Here is a 16,173-nt window from a genome sequence, read left to right as displayed (position 1 = left end):
TTTTAAGTTAAAGGTACATGCATATTCATGAAGGGGATTGAGCAGAGGAAAATTCAACATTGAACTGGGATAATTCTAGAATCCTAGCTTTAGTTGACTAAAGTCTGAAAAAGTCAACATCATCTTTCTGTCCTCCACCTCAGGACCTTAGTTTCTGTAGAACTCAGAGATATGTTATTCTGTATATCCCTTGTAGAGGAAATAGGACTTTGTTTTATCACTGCACTATTGTTTGACTACCTTTTCTCTGTTCTGACTTTCCTTTGTTCCCTTAAGGTCATTTGTTACTGAGTCTATTTAACGGCAAGGAGATTACAAAATGGCTTAGGCAGGGACTTCCCTGGTGGTCCAGTGGTTGAGAATCCACCTTCCAATGCAGGGGACATAAGTTCCATCCCTGGTCAGGGAACTTATGTCCCATATGCCACAGAGAATCTAAACCCACGTGCTGCAACTAAACCCCGACACAGTCAAAAAAAAAGACTGGGCCAAAATGGCTTCTCTAAATTCTTTCCTGGAGCATCCCAAGGACAGAGGGGGCTGGTGGGCTACAGTCTGCTGCTGCTGCTGTTGCAGCTAAGTCGCTTCAGTCATGTCCGACTCTGTGCGAACCCATAGACAGCAGCCCACCAGGCTCCGCCATCCCTGGGACTCTCCAGGCAAGAACACTGGAGTAGGTTGCCATTTCGTTCTCCAATGCATGAAAGTGAAAAGTGAAAGTGAAGTCGCTCAGCCATGTCCGACTCTTAGCGACCCCATGGGCTGCAGCCTACCAGGCTCCTCCATCCGTGGGATTTTCCAGGCAAGAGTACTGGAGTGGGTTGCCATTGCCTTCTCTGAAGGTTATGAATAACTGCCAACAAATTAGACTGAAGGACATAAAGTTTACATATTTCTTTATTTTCTTTTCAGTATCTTAAGTGATCATTTCCCATAACTTGATAATTGTATACAGCCATTCTATCTTCTACATCATGTTCTTGTGTAGAGAAATATCTTTTACCACTTTTTAACTTTTATATTGTAACATCTTTATAATTAAAATAGCACTAATCCAGCCTTTCTTTTTTGGTTTTTTTTTTTTGGTTGTTGGTTGGTTTTGTTGGCTTTAACAATCTGGATCTTTTTATTGGAGTATTTAGCCCATTTATATCCTGTGGTATAGATGTAGTTGAGTTGAGATTTACATCTTGCTTTGTTCCTTGTTTCCCCTACTTGTTTTGGCTCATTTTAATAGTTAATATTTATTTTTTAATGTTTAACATTTTAAAAAATATTTTAATGTCTTTAGAATATTAAAAATATTCTAATATTTCTAAATATATTCTAATATATAGCTAATAAATATATTCTAGTATTCTATGTATATTCTAATATTTCATTTTATCTCCACTGTTTATTTACTGAAAATGTGCCTTTGGGTAATGTTTGTTCTAGTCCTTACAATAGGCATCCTTAACCTATCACAGACTACCTTCACACAGTATTACATAGTATATGTAAGGCACTTATAATAGAAGCTTCCCTGGTAGCTCAGAGGATAAAGCGTCTGCCCGCAATGCGGGAGACCCGGGTTCAGTACCTGGGTCAGGAAGATCCCCTGGAGAAGGAAATGGCAACCCACTCCAGTACTCTTGCCTGGAAAATCCCATGGATGGAGGAGCCTGGTAGACTACAGTCCATGGGGTCGCAGAGTCACACATGACTGAGTGACTTCACTTTCACTTATAATAATCCAGTCCAGTTCCGTTCTCTTACATAACTTTTATGCTTATAGTTGTCATTGTTTTTGTTTAATTCCTGAACAAACAGTGTTGCTTTTGCTCTTCCATCCTCTGTAAACCTTGGGGAGTTGCCTTTACATTGTAACAAGGTACTTCTGGCTGCTCTCTTGGTAGGGTTTTCTCACATTAACATAACCAACATGAAATATTTCTCTGTATTCCTTTTTCTGTAGAATTCTGAGTTAAGCCAGACCACTAGAGATTGGCAAGATAAAAATGAAGTAGAAACCATATTCTTATGTTTGAAATGAATGCAGGCCAGGACATTGTCTTACAGTCATACATTTTTTTTCACTCAACAACTGGCTAACTACGTTGGCTTGAGTCGAAAACTGAACCTAGTTTCTCCTGTCTTTGCTAGACCTCCTCTTGTAGCTGCTATACATCTTGGGACATAGCAAGTCACTAACTCCATGAAGAAAGGTGCCAGCTTCTGCAGAATTCCCCCATTGTCAAAGCTGGAGTCTTGGAGAACATGAGATGTCAGTCCAAGTTCTAGTTTATCTTCCTGGCTTCCAACTGATTTTCTAAAATTCTACTTTAAAGGTCCTTGCTCCCTTCACTTCACATCCAAGCTTCTTGCCCAGCTGTGTACCACACTAAGTAACAGTTTCACAGAGAGTGTCTAACCAGCTCCCACTGTAATTTACTTAGCTGTTGCCTGAGTAAATCCCTTAGTATTTATCTTTAACTTGTGTTTCTATCTTCAGATCCTGTCTTCAGACCCTAAACGTTTTAATGGTACTATTTTCATAGTTTTGTCCAGTCACATCACTATAAACCTTTGAATGCTTCCCTCTTTTTTGACAAGATTTCTAGGCTTGCTCTTCCAGTGCCCTTCTTGAATTGTGCCTTGGTCCAACTATCCTATATTCATACTTTGGAACTGTATATTCAGTCATTACAACATAAGCAAGAAATCTGTTTAGCTTTCTCTTCTATGATCAATTGTGATGAATATGTCTATTCATTAGCATTCAGTTATACCATTATATAGTACTCTCGTAATTTATTTTCTTTGTTTGCTTTCTTTGGGGTTTTTTTGTTCATTTGTTTTGTTTTTTGGCAGCACTGTGTGACTTGTGGGGAATCTTAGTTCCCCAATCAGGGATTGAACTCAGGCCCTCAGCAGTGAAAGCACCAAATCCTAAGCACTGAACTGCCAGGAAATTCCTATTGAAATTTAAGTAAATTCCTTTACATTTTTAATTTTCCTCTTTTAATTTTAATTATTTCTTTTTATAAAAAAAATCCTCTTTTTTGATTGGTTTGGGCTTCAGACAGTAAAGAATCTGCTCAGACAGTAAAGAATCTGCCTGCAATGCAGCAGACCCAAGTTTGATCCCTGGGTCAGGAAGATCTCCTGGAGAAAGGAATGGCTACCCACTCCAGTATTCTTGACTAGAGCATGCCATGGACTATCGGGGACCAGCCTCGATATGGCCCAGGGTATCCTCGGGATGAACGGCGTCGGCGTCAGAGAGAGAGACAGAGACAGAGACAGAGACAGGGGCTGATGATTCCTTGGTTTACGCAGGAAACCAATAAAACCCCAGCATGGGGTTTGCTCTGTTTACGTAGGCCGCAAGCGCCCTCTCGAATCACTGGGGGCACCCCACCAGGGCACCCCCTTGAGTGGGTCTTAGAAGCCCAGGCAGATAAGTAAACGCAGAGGGCCCAGTGCTCCAAGGATCTCAACCAGAAAAAGGAGAATAGAGAAAAGGACGGAAAAAGAGAAAGAACGACATGGGGAGACCAAGCTTCAGTGAGCAAGGCCCAAAACTTTATTTTCCAGTGCTGTTTTTATACCCTAAGTTGTGCACATAAAAAATAGAGAAAGAAAGGTATAGAGTCACGCCAAAATCACGCGGGGTCAGCAGTCTTGACCCTTATCAGGATCAGGACTCATTTTTGTATGTCTCGTGATATACAAAAGTTTTAGGTGGTTTACATCATCTTCTGGCCAGGTGGCCTGCTAACAGTTTATGGCCCTCTCTCCTAACAAAGGTTAGTTAGCTAGAAAAAGTCTTATATTCTTTTAAGATGATTTCCTAAAGTCAGGTGCTAGACGCATGACAAAGTTACATTCCTATAAGGCAAAGGTGTAGTGAACTACAAGAAAGGAATTTATTAACTTAAGATCTGATGTGGTTAAATCAAAGGCTACTACTCATATTCTCTATATGTGATTAATATATTTCCAAGGATACAATAGATAGAGGAAACTTTGCAGCAAGCATTGATTCAACAATGAAATCTTTTCTAGTACTATTCTAATGATTTTAACTTCTTCAACAGATTCCTGTATTTTAGAATATTAGGCTTTCTGTCCTTGCATGGCTGGGAGGCTATAAACAGTCACATTCATAGTTGTAAGAGCCTGGACAAACTTGTCATGCAAGTTAGAAAGCTATCAGAGGGGCTTGGATTGGAACACTCCTATTAAGCCAAGGAGAACTTTTTAACTACAGCTCTGAAATAATGTTTTCAGAGAAAGGTGGTTGGGGGGAAGCCCCCGTAAGTATTAGAGGACTTGGTAAGAGGCATAAGATAGTAAGGCAGTCGTCCTCCGGTTTTCTTTGGGGTAGATGCTCAGGTAAGTCCAGGGGGTTCCTCGAGTCCTGATTAGCCTTTGCCCGTCAGGCCTCTTCCCCAATTGACCTTTGCCACGGGTAGGATTTCCCTCTCTGGCTCCCGGCAACGGACAGAGGAACCTGGTAGGCCACAGTCCAAGGGGTCACAGAGAGTTGGACACAACTGAGTGACTAACACTTTCAGTATTTTACTTTATGATATTTCTAAGCACCAGCTCTTCAGTTTATTAGTTAATGCTATTTTGTTTCCCAATTCATCACAATCTCTTTTTATCTTTAAGTTTCCAATAGTTTACTATTTATTTCCTAAATATTGGATCCTACATTACTTGTTGATTCTAAAATATTTTTCTTCCTTCTTTCCTTCCTCCCTCCCTCTCCCCTTTTCTTTTTCTTTTTTTTGCCACACTACATGACTTACAGGATCCCAGTTCCCCAACCAAGGATTGAACCCAGACCATGGTATCCTAACCACTAAGCCACCAGGGAACTCTCCAGATTTTTCTTTCATTTTCATTGAAATAAATACTTGAGTCTCTGAATTCCCTCAGTGTTTGTAATGAATGGCCATGATTATGAAAAGCAGTTATTTTTTTCTATTGTGATTTGATAGGATTTTTTTAAAAATTTATTTATTTTTGGCTGTGTTGTGTCTTCGTTGCTGCCTGAGGACTCTCTCTGGTTGCAGTGAGTGGGGGCTACTCTCTAGTTGCAGTGCACGGGCTTCTCATTGCAGGTTTCCCTTGTTGCAGAGCATGGATTCTAGAGTACAAGCTCAGTAGTTGTGGTGTGAGGGCTTGGTTGCCCCGAGGCATGTGGAATCTTATCAGACCAGGGATTGAACCCTGCACTGGCAGGCAGATGCTTAACCTCTGGACCACCAGGGAAATCCTGGTAGAATTTTTCCATTTCAGTTTTTTAATTTCCATATTGTCTTAGTATTTATTATGTAGAGGACATTTCCATTTCTACATGGAAGGGCTCATAGTTTTTTTTTTATGTTATTAATATCTTTTGTTCCTGTATTCTGAAAGTGTTGTATAGATTATTTCAATTTTGTACACAAAACAGACTGTAGTTACAAGATGATACTTTTTGTCTTGAGTCATGTAATTTGGCACTTGTGATTTTGTTCAAGCTATCGCTTTGTATAAAATATAGACTATTATTCTGCAGTCCCCTTGTTCCAGTTCTTTTTCTTATAGTTCTTGCTGATTTTGCTATTAACAACTTTATATAATTTAGGTCCACCTGTTTTGCTCCAAAGAGTCAGCATTCTATTAAAGTGGTGTTTATACCTGGTGCATGTCTGAAAACTCGTTGATGTACTCTTCTGGGGATGAGAAGAATGGTTGGCCTGGGTTAAAAGGGAAAGCTGGACCAGACCTTTACAGAGATAGGAAGGAATAAAACGGATAAAATGGGTTGGTGATGTGAAATCTCAAGAGGAGTTATGTAAATAACAGCTTAGTATCATCTGAAAAGAAGACATGGCTGTGCATAAGAGGTAATGAACTACAGTGGGGGAGACGTTTGTGACTTTTAAGGCATCATAATTGCAGAATATCAGATACAGAATGTTAGCAGGCATAGATATTCATCTTTTCTTGTTTATATATTTGTATATACCTACATTTAATGCGGGAGTGGTGTGTTAGAGCTTGGCAGTAATGTCATGCCAAGGCCAACTATACACATCTCTTCCTAACTCTGTGTTCACTGAATTATATTAATACATTGATATTGGCCATGCTAGGAGTATTAACACTGTAAACACTGGTAAACACTACAAAACAGAGGTATCTGTGTAGAGCTGGTTGTTTAACCAGCACTTCACTCCATAAAATCATTGTTTTTTGAGCTGTCCTTTCAGTATTTCAAATTTTACAACTGTCCTCTCACCCATCTTTACTGGGGAAGATTTTAAAATTTCTATTAATTATACTATAGAACATTACCATTTTCTTACCATGGAATGATAATATTTTTGTTTTTTCATTAATTTTAGATTTGGATTCAAGTTATAAAATAACCAGCGATAGAAAAACATTTGTATCTGGGAAACATTCATCTCTTTTTCTGCATCAGATCATTCATGGTGGTGAGAAACTCTATGAAGAATGTGAGAAGGCTTTTTGTTGTGCCTCAAACCTTGCTCAACGTGGAAGAGTTCAGTATGGTGAGAAATCCTGTATATGTAAGGAATGTGGCAAGGCCTTTGGTGATGCTTGAACTCAGATTGCATCATAGAATTCGTAGTGGTGCAAAACCCTTTGAATGTGTCAAATGTGGGAACTCTTTTATGTACATTTCAAACTTTAAACCACACCTGAGAATTCATACTGGTAAGAAGATTCTATGAACGGAAGAAATGTGGGAAGGTCTTTAGAAGGTATGAGAGACTTACTCAACATCATAGTATTCATACTGGTGAGAAATCTTATAAATGTAACATGTATGGTAATTCCTGTAGTGTCAGTTCAACCCTTCACAGAGGATTCATACTGGTGAGAAACCCTGCTAATGTAAGGAATATGGGAAGGCCTTTCACACTGCCTCATCCCTTGTTATATGGGAGAGAATTCATACTGGTGAAAACACCTTTGTGTGTCAAAAATGTTACAAAGTTTTTAGTTACAGCTATCTACTTACGTACTTTATGGAGTTCACAGTGATGAGAGACCTTACGAATATAAGGTATGTGGGAAGACCTTTGGTCTGCATGGAAGACTCATCAGGCATCAAACTACTCATAGTTGTAAGAAACCCTTTGAATATTACAAATGCAAGAAGGCTTTTACATGCATTGCAAGCCTCAAAAACATCAGAATACTCATGTTGAGAGAAACCCTATGAATGCTGGAAGAAGCTTTCATAATTACTTTCTGTAGCTTCTTTCTTTTCAGTTGATACAGTGCCTACATTCTCTATACTTTTAATGTCACCCAATCTCCTCATTAGCATCTTTAATGAATTCCATGTATGTGATGGTAATAAAAGGATGAATTATTAAAGTTGTCCTTCAGCTCGTCCCATTAATGAAGAAACTCCTGGACTTAGCAACAGACCAGGAAATATCCACTACACTTAGTCATGTTGAACAAAAAAGAAAACAAAATCTGAACTCTCTGTTTCAGTTTTCTAATGTAATGAGAATGGAGTAGCAACCATAAGTGGTGGAACTATCTGATTTCCATGAGTAGGGAGAGTGAGGACCTCGTGCTCCCTCACAAAAAGTTGAGACTATCCATTCATATTGAGGAAAGAGCATATCTCACATGGAAGCAAGATAGTTAGGTTGTGAGGTCTTGAGAAGTAGATCTGAGCCGTGACCATGCTGGTGGCCTGTGTGCTTGAAATTCTGACTAAGTTGTTGAATTTTGAGAGGCAGCCTCCTACCCTTGCTATATTCACAAATCCTAACCTGCGGCACAATTAGGGAAGAAAAAAAATAAAAGGAGAACCTGGGCAAATTAATACTCAGTCATCATCACACACACACCAGAAGGCTCATTTTAAAATTTGACAGTATTAACTTAAAATTAAGTGCTATTTTTAAATACTGGAGTGGATAGCCATTCCCTTCTCCAGGGAATCTTCCCAACCCAGAGATCGAAGCCAGTCTCCTGCATTGCAGGCAGATTCTTTACCATCTGAGCCACCAGGGAAGTCCTTAACTGTTAAAAGAAAGTGATGTTTTTGAATTATGATACATTTGTGGACTGTGAATACTTTATTTACTTTGGGGGAAATACAGCAACATCTAGTGAAGCTGAAGATAGTAACCAGGATAGGGACACCGTTCTTTTGGTAAGTTCCCAAAATGGAAACAAACCACATTGATTATTAATCTTTTTTATTTTGTTTAACTTTATTTTTTAAAGCAGTTTGTTTTAGAACAAATTTGAGAGGGAGGTACAGAGATTTCCCATATACTCACTGCCCCATACATGCATAGCTTGCCCCATTATCAGCATCCTTCACTAGAATGGTACATATTTTACCAAGGATGAACCTAAACTGACACATCATAATCACCTAAAGTCCATAGCTTACCCTGGGGTTCACTGTTGGTATTGCACATTCTGTTGATTTGAATGAATGTATACATATAATACCAAAGTTTAATGTGTGTGTGTGTAGATACACAAATACAATACACAGAGGATATTCACTGCCTTCAAAATCCTTTGTGCTTCCCCTATTTATCTGTCTCCTTCCTCGGCAGCCACTGATTTTTTTATTGTGTCCATGGTTTTTCCTTTTCCAGAATGCCTCACAGTTGGAATCATTACAGTATATGGCTTTTAAAACTTGGATTCTTTGATTTAGCAATATGCCTTTAAGGTTCCTACGTGTCTTTTTATGATGTGACAGATCATTTCTACTTGTCTGTGCTAAGTCACTTCGGTTGTGTCCAAGTCTTTGCAAACTCATGGACTATAGCCCGCCAGGCTCCCCTCTCCATGAGATTGTCTAGGCAAGAATAATGGAGTGGGTTGCCATGCCCTTCTCCAGGGATCTTTCCGACTCAGGGATCGGACCCACATCTCTTATGTCTCCTGCATTGGCAGGTGGGTTCTTTACCATAGCACCACCTGGGAAGCCCCATTTATACTTAGTGCTGTATAATATTCCATTATCTGGATATTTTACAGTATATTTACCATTCACCTACTGAAGGCGTCTTGGTTGCTTCCAAGTTCGGGCAGTTAGGATTAAAGCATGTATTCACGTGCACATTTTTGTGAGTTTTCAACTACTTTGAGTAAATACGAAGGAGTACAATTGCTGGACTGTATGTGAAGAATATGTTTAGTTTTGTAAGAAACCTCAAACTGTCTTCCAAAATAGTTGTAGCATTTTCTGTTCCCATTAGCATTAAATGAGAATTCCTGGTGCTCCACTTCCTCACTAGCTTTTGATGTTTTCACTATTTTGGAATCTGACCATTATAGTAAGTGTGTAGTGGTATTTCCATATTTTAATTTGTAATTCCCTAATGACCTATGATGGGTGTCCCTGGTGGCTCAGTGGTAGAGAATTCGCCTGCCAATGCAGGAGACATGAGTTTGATCCCTGGGTCGGGAAGATCCCCTAGAGGAGAAAATGGTAACCCACTTCAGTTATTCTTGCCTGGAAAATCCTATGGACAGAGGAGTCTGGCAGGCTACATAGTCCATGAGGTCACAAAAGAATTGGATATGACTTAACTACTAAACAACAACAAATGACATATTAGGGTAAACATGCTTATTTGCCATCTGTATATCTTTGGTAAGGTTTCCAGGTGTTGTGCCCATTTTTAATCCATTTGTTTTTTTATTTCTTTTTTTTATAATTGAGTTAGAATTAACATATACCATTTAGTCAGTTTCAAGTGTACAGTATAATGATTCAATTCTTTTATACAGTGTGAAACAATCAACACCATAAGTCTAGTTAATATGGATCATTGTTCATAGTTAACAATTTTTTGTTTTCTTGTGATGAGAACTTTTAAGATCTCCCTCTTAGGAGCAGACTGCCAGGACTCCAAGATGGTGTCAGTTTTACCACTGAAGAAAAAGAAACTCCTGGATGTCAAATTAAGGGAGCTGCCAATTGGATACTAATGCGAGATTTCATCCCTAAAGTTATTGCTGGAGCGTTTCAAAGAGGTCAGAGCCTTATGTGTAAATAAAAGCAAGTCTCTGGGTCTTCAGGTCTCTTTTTGCCCTGAATGAGTTTGGCCAGTAAAAGCTTTCTTAGACTAGTAAGTTATGTGGAGAAGAACAGGGCGAAATTGTTATCTCTTGAATTTCCATGTTTGATAGGTCCTATTCAAGGCTTGCTCTGGGGCATTTTGGACAAGGAAATGTTTTTCTATTGCTGGTAATCAGTATCACTACCTCCATCATTAAAGAAATGTCTGAAGACTTGAGGAAAATTAGTTTGAAACATAGGGAACATCAATCTATGATGCTCATCTCCCAGTCAGAGAAAACTTCTGAGATGGATATTTGATATGGGCTGTCCTTCAGACCTGTGCATTTTAAAGTGCATGACTAGTCAGATCAATCCTATGGAACCCATGTCATCATCCTTTGGGGGCCTGCATGGTCGCCAGCCTCCTCAGGGGCCCTCTTCCTTCTGTATTTTTCTTTATAATTTTGGCCACCCTATGACTGTCTTTTGTGTACTATTTCCTCCTGCCCTGAGGCCTTTCCTCAGTTTTGTCCTCTCATATTAGAATGCATAGAATGTACCCTCAGAGAAGTGACTTCCTCTCCTGTTTGCAGGTTATTGCTGGTACTACAACAAGTTAAACATGAAGAAAGGGAGTGTTGCTGGGCTTTCTATGGTGCTGGCGTCTTACATGCTTATCAACTGTTGCTGTTCTTACAAGGAGCTTAGTAAGTCTCTTGCGTTGTTTTGACTTCAGTGGGGTTTCCCATGACAGGGTGGTAATGGTTCTCTGTCAAATTAAGAAGTCCATCATTCTACCGACGGCTGAAGAATTGAAAGGACTTATCAGAATATAGCCCATAAGTGAGAAAATTGTGGCAAAGACAGGAAAATGAGATGAGGCTGGGGTAAAGGTAATACTTAGGCAGCTTTCTTTAAGTTACCGCAGGCAAAGTTTGGTAGAAAACTTGGCTTTATCTTCCTAGCTGCTGCTGCTGAGGCGGCTAAGTCGCTTCAATCGTGTACAACTCTGTGCGACCCCATAGATGGCAGCCCACCAGGCTCCCCCGTCCCTGGGATTCTCCAGGCAAGAACACTGGAGTGGGTTGACATTTCCTTCTCCAATGTGTGAAAGTGAAAAGTGAAAGTGAAATCACTCAGTCACGTCCAACTCTTCGTGACCCCATGGACTGCTGCCTACCAGGCTCCTACATCCATGGGATTTTCCAGGCAAGAGTACTGGAGTGGGTTGCCATTGCCTCCTCCGTATCTTCCTAGCAGCCATTGTGAATAAGGAAATAGGTTGAGTGTTACAATCCAGTATCTGTAGTCTCTGGAAAAGCATGGCTGTTTCTGAGACTTGAGGGGAGTGTGTCTGATAGGAGACACCTGGTCAGGAACTGTTTCCGTGGTGGCCACTGACTGGGTTTCATGGACCGTTTCTGACTGCATTCAGCCCCTTGCCAGTCTGGCACCCAGAGCAATGAAGGATGGGCTCTTGGGTGCTGTTTTTCTGAGTGGGTGTTCCTTCAGGGAAGGAAGAGGCTCCCTAGGTGGCAGATTAGCTACTAATTCCTTAAACAGGTTGTGGGTCATCTCCTGAAAGGAATTCTCGGGATGGTTTCACGTGATCTTAGCCTGCTGCCCTCCCCGTCATCCTGTGCTTTCACCATACTTTTGAAGAAATTGACCATTTTGCCTTTCCAACTTCAGAACAAGAGCAGCCAAGCGAGTACCCCATATCCTGCATTCCTGACCATCACCTTTGCCAGGCATTGCTGAATCCTTTCATAGCCTAATGGAGAATTAACATCCAATTAAAGATGACTGGTTTAAAAAAAAAACTCTCTCAGCAACTTTCAAATCAAGTAATATGAATTATAATCACCATTCTGTGTATTACATCCCCATGAGTTATTTCCTTTATAACTGGAAATTTGTGGCTTTTGGCCTTCTTCACACGTTTCAGCCACTGCCTCTGGCAGCCATTAGTTTCTTCTCTGTATCTGTGACTTCGGTTCCATCTTTTTGTTTTTTTTTTTCCAGAGTTCACATATAAATGAGGTCATACAGTATTGGCATATGTTTTTCTCTGTCTGACTTCACTTAGTATAATGCTCTCATCCATCCATGTTGTCACAAATGGCAGGATTTCCTTCTTTTTATTATTGGATAATATTCAACTGTATACATGCCACATTAAAAACAAATTCTCTTGATGATCTCTTGTTTCCATGTCTTGGCAATTGTAAAAAATGCTGCATTGAACACTGGAGTGTAGATGTATTTTCAAAATAGTGATTTTGGTTCCTTTGGGTAAATATCAAGAAGTGGAACTGTTGGGTTAGATAGTAGTTTCTAGTTTTAATTTTTTGAGGAATCTCCATACTGTTTTTCATAATATCTGAACTAGTTGACATTCTCTCCAGAAGTGTAGAGCTTCCCTGGTGGCTCTCAGATGGTAAAGAATTTGCCTGCAGTGTGGGAGACCTGGGTTCGATCCTTGGGTTGGCAAGATCCCTTGGAGAAGGGAATGGCTACCAAGTCCAGTGTTCTTACCTGGACAATTTCATGGACAAAGGAGCCTAGCGGGCTACAGTCAGTGGGGTTGCAAAGAGTTGGACAGTACTGAGCAACTAACACACACATACACCAGCAGTACATAAGGGCTCCCTTTTCTCCATGTTCTTGTCAACATTTGTTATTTCTTGTTTTAATAGCCATTCTTACAGGTATGAGGTGATATTTTACTGTAATTTTGATTTGTACTTCCCTGATGATTAGTAACGTTGAACACCTTTTCCTGTACTTGTTAGCCATTTGTTTTTCTTCTTTGGAAAAATGTCTATTCAGAGCCTCTCATTTTAAATTGGGTTGTTTGCTTTTCTGTTAAGTTGTATAAGGGTTTTTAAAAAATATACTGTAGATTATAAATCAACTATATTCTAATAGAAAATAAAAGGTTTTAAAATATACTGTGGAAATTGTTTTATTATGATACTTAGTGCCACAGGCAGAAGATATTACATACTGAGTAGTAGTGCATTAAAATGTACATCCAAGAATCCTTGTAACAAATATTTTGAAATGTTCATACTGGTTTTAATATAAGAACTTTATTATGCATGATTTGATTCTCCTTTATGTTTTTTCCCCAAAATATCTTAGATAAGTTTACTAAAATTTTTGTAATAAAATCACAAGAGAGCCTCTTGCAGTGTAAGGCCTAAAACTTTCATGTGCTATCTTAACATCATTGAACCTCACAGGGCTCGACAGTCTAACCATGTGTTCCCCTCTTCTCACCAGATATGCCCACCACCCAGTGGGAAAGGCTTTCAGCTGGTTAGTTCCCATATCTGCCAAACCATCTGTACCCTTCCTGGCCTTCAACCTGTTGGGGTGTATCTCCCTGTCAGTCACAAAGTTAATAAAAGAAGCCAATCACATCCTTCCACAGCAACCAGGGAGCGAGCACCTCATCTACTAACACCATGTTAGCAGAACTCCTGTCTTCCACCGCTCCTATTATTTTACTCTGTTCTGAGTGACACCACCCTGTGACCTGTTGTGTCCATCTCCCCTAGGACTTGGGGATACTTGACTCATAGACTACTGTCAGTCTCATCTGTCTGGTATCTAGGTGTGTATTCAGATATCTCCATAACTCTGAGGCAGGACTCCCTCCATTGCTGCTAGCTGAAAAAAAAGCTGCTTACTCATTTTTACTGCTATTCCATGAGTTGTCAGCATCTACACTGAGAAAAAAAAATTTTTTTTTAATTTGGCTGCCTTTAGCCTTAGTTGTGGCACATGGGATCTTCATTGCATCATGTGGGATCCTTCACTGTAGCATGGGCTCTCTAGTTGTGGCACATGGACCTTCAGGTTGTGGAACATGCGGGTTCAGTAGTTGAGGCTCTGCAGGCTTAGTTGCTCTGACATGTGGGATCCTAGTTCCCCGTCCAGGGACTGAACCCATGTCCCCTGAATTGCAAGGTGGATTCTTAACCACTGGATCACCAGTCTCAAGAAAGTCTCAAGAAAGATTTTTCTGAAGCTCAATTAACCTTCAAATAGGAATGCTAGATCATGTTGTCAACTTACATGTCTGCAATTGAAATTTTATTTTGCTGAGCCTACAAACTAATATTACACTTTTGCCCTATTTGTAAGACAGATAAGGCTAAAATTAATGTAGGTATCATAGGTAAGGAGCCTTCATTAAGCTTGGAATTAAATAGAAAAGGACGTTTTTAGATTATTTCTTCAGGTTGGGTGCAAGTGGAGCATTAGAATAAAAGAACTGCAAGTTAAAGGGGGTGAGGTGAGAAAAAAAGAACTGAGAGTTAAAATGGGAAAATGGTAGCAGAAACACATTATTGTACTGCTGTGAGAATGTAAAATTGTATAATCACAATGAGAAATTATTTGTCAGTAACACGATAACATGCAAAAAGCAAGTCTACTTTTGAAGTTAACTCACATATAAGACATATGTATGTGCAAAACTGAAGTTTATGGAGGGATATTAATTGAGCATTATAAGAAAAAGTAGGAAAATTTATAATATCAATTTGTAGAGTTTCATTTCTTAGAAAAGGGTTCAGCTACACATACTGTGGCCTACTTTGCAGTTGTTGAAAATGATAACACTTCTTGTGTACTGATATGGAAACACATTTGTGTGAAGAAAAATATATATTTTCATATGCATATAACACACATAGTATTTGAAATTACATATATATTTTGTATTCAAGTGTGTGTATGTGTAAATATCTGTATATTTTATTTTAAAATAACAACTGAAACAACAAGGTCCTACTGTATAGCACAGGGAACTACATTCAATATCCTGTGATAAACCATAATGGAAAAGAATATGAAAAATTATATCTATGTATAACTGAGTCACTTTGCAGTACAGCAGAAATTAATACTATAAATCAACTATATTTCAATAAAATTTTAAAAGATGTCAAGATAAATTATTTTTATGAGAAGAGAAAAAAATCTGTAAGGTTAAACACTAAAATCAAAATGCTGCGCATGCTAATATTAGCCACTATATGTCTGAAATATATGGCAAAAGACATTGATCACATTTTAGTTAAACTTTATATCCTCTTAAATGTTAATCCATTCATGGTTTGCATATTTAAAATATGTTGTAATGATGATAACTGACATATAGGTATCCTTTGATGAGAACTTTACATTTCCCACTTGCCAGTCTTACTCATTAATCTAAATTTTGGGGGCTGGAGGAGAAGGGGACAACGGAGAATGAGATGGCTGGATGGCATCACTGACTCTGTGGACATGAGTTTGAGTGAACTCCGGGAGTTGGTGATGGACAGGGAGGCCTGGCGTGCTGTGATTCATGGGGTCGCAAAGAGTCGGACACGACTGAGCGACTGAACTGAACTGAACTGATATAAATGCAACTTTGATTCTTCTGATAGCCCAGAAGAATTTTCCTCTTAGATTCTGAGCCTGATTTCGCAGTCCAAACAACAGAGAAGCAAAATATTTTTCAATGAAATGTCATGACCAGGCATTAGGAATTAAAAGATGTTTCTCAACTTGCGGGCTTTAAAAATGCAGTCAAGCCTATCAGTTCATAATAGAGAGGGATGAAAACAACCCCTTAACAACAATTTCAGGTGGACATAGTATTGTAAAATGTAAATAAGGTATTTCATTTCTTTTTGTTCTAGTTTTCAGAGAACTCCTGCAGTCAGTCTCGAAAAAGGGACCAAAATTCATTCTGCCTTTTTCTACAATGGGAAAATGTTATATATTAATAGCAAAGTCTCACTTTATCCGGGCTTCCCAGGTGACTCAATGGTAAAGAATTTGCCTGCCAATGCAGTAGATTCAAGAGTTCTATCCCTGGGTCAGGAAGATTCCCTGGAGGAGGAAATGGCAACCCACTCCATTATTCTTTCCTGGAGATTTCCACGGACAGAGGAGCCTGGCAGGCTACAAGTCCATGGAGTCGCAAAGAGTCAGTCGACTGAGCAAACACACACACACACTGCATTCAGCTTTTCTCACCTGGAAACACGGCTTTGCTAATCAACAATATAATGTTATACACCTTTTGTAACCTCAGAGGCTTC

The sequence above is a fragment of the Moschus berezovskii genome, chromosome 22, assembly GCF_049115385.1.
Source record: "Moschus berezovskii isolate FMDL1 chromosome 22, NW_MosBer_1.0, whole genome shotgun sequence".
Lineage (NCBI taxonomy): Eukaryota > Metazoa > Chordata > Mammalia > Artiodactyla > Moschidae > Moschus > Moschus berezovskii.
This window is presented reverse-complemented; position numbering follows the sequence as displayed.